Genomic DNA, 1,912 nt, shown 5'->3' with positions numbered 1-1,912 from the left:
ATATATATATAGTAGAGGGTTTTACGGCGCTCGCAACTGCATAAGGTCATATGAGCGCCTCAACATAGCTCTAAAGAAGGGAATAGGTTCAGAAAAGATGACAGTGGTTCACTTATGAAAACCTCATAGATATTTATTAGAAGCTTAATGTGAGGCGTGCAGACTAAATGAGTTACTTCTCGTTATCCACAAATGGAGATATTTTGCCGAAAGTCGACATTACGGTCAAATCTGTAGATTTTCAATTGATGCCACATTCTTTAAGTATAACATATCTTTATTATTTTATATTTATAAATTGTAAAAACTCCACCTATAAGCATGATGTATCGATTTCCATAATATGGCTTCAATCCGTGAAGTAATTCACTTTTTTAAAGCATGCTTCACAAATAATTTTGGTTAAGTTCGATAACTCTACAAAAGCCTTTGCAATGAGTGTTCCTGTTTTGTAATTCGGGGGTTATTTACCCTAGTTCCTTTTGATGGGGAATTGCAACTTGTCAACTTGAACAGGATGCGAGGGTGAATTTGTAAAGTGTAAGCCCCTTGCAAGACTGTGAGTTTATTTAAAAGGCAAGACCTCCGAATTTAACGTCCATTTCCTTTCTTTTTTCTTTTTTTTGGTGATAAGTGTTTTACGATGCTTGCAACTGCATAAGGTCATATGAGCGCTCGGGACACAATAAAACATTTTCAGTTGGTAGGAAATTTTGAATTTTGCCCAGGTGGCGATCGAAGCCTACTCTTATCGATTTTGGACCACACTTGCACACGGGACCTCCAAGATTTTTCGCCCTTGTCCGAGAAGGCTAGGTGTAGATCTTTCCTACAAGAAGATCAGGGGTGTAGCTGAAAGACAACAGTAAGAAGGAGCCAAGGAGAAGCAGTAGAAAGACTGCAGAAAGAGTCAGGAGCCCAAAGGAGGGGGCAAAGGAGGAGAGAGAGTGGGGACAGAAAGAGGAGACGAAAGCAGACGAAAGAATATTGCAAGAGAAAAGAAAAGATGAAAGGAGACAATTTTGGAGAAGAAAATATTTCCCTTGCTACCCTGATTCGAACCCGGGACCTTTGAAAGAGTGGTGAACACCTTAACCTTTAGGCCACGAGAGGCCCCCCCCCCCCACCCCCTGTCCATTTCCGATAGGACCGAGCCAAATGGGAGTATGCCTTTCCGAGAGAACCAAGTTGAACCAAGCTGAGCCTCGAGCCCCTGGAAACCACAATCCCGATTGTTGGTTTGTTAGCCTAACCTCTAGACTACCGATACCACACGATGAAAAACGTAATTGTAACCCTTCCAGCCCCAGCCATTTTTGTGCATTCCCTAGCAAACTCCAGTCCTCCCAGCCAATACAGCAGCGTTTCAGAAAAAGAGGCATGCATTCTAAAGAGTAATGTGGTATCTTTTTAATGAAGTTTAGATAATAACATACAGCGTTTAAGGGTAAATGAACGAATATTTAAAAAATCAAAGTAAAATTAGGTTGGCTAATTTAGAAAAAAAGGCTCAAATTCAGTACCCCCTGAAACTGAGAACATACGCTCTTGGGATGGTGGGAGATACAAGCGCTGCTGAAAATATACGTGTATGGGGCTGGAAGGGTTCATAAAAGTGTTATTACGCCCCCCCCCCCCCCCTCCCCCCGAAAAAAAAATAATTAATTAATTAAAAAATTTTAATCGACACAATTTAGATCACGCAGAAGGTAGACTTCTTAGTTTAGTTTAGTTTTTAGTAAAAGTTTTACGGCACTTGCAACACAATTAGATCATATAAGTGCCGAAAATTAGGGGTGTTACAAGAGAGTAAAAAACATAAAAAAGAAGGAGGGGCGATAGAGACGAAATATTTATTTTTCATAGGAAAGAAGGATAAATCACACCAGAGCACCCGCCAACCACCCACTAG

This window comes from Aplysia californica, unplaced genomic scaffold (assembly GCF_000002075.1).
Source record: "Aplysia californica isolate F4 #8 unplaced genomic scaffold, AplCal3.0 scaffold00346, whole genome shotgun sequence".
NCBI lineage: Eukaryota > Metazoa > Mollusca > Gastropoda > Aplysiida > Aplysiidae > Aplysia > Aplysia californica.
The sequence above is the reverse complement of the archived record's forward strand: the minus strand, read 5'-3'. Positions refer to the sequence as shown.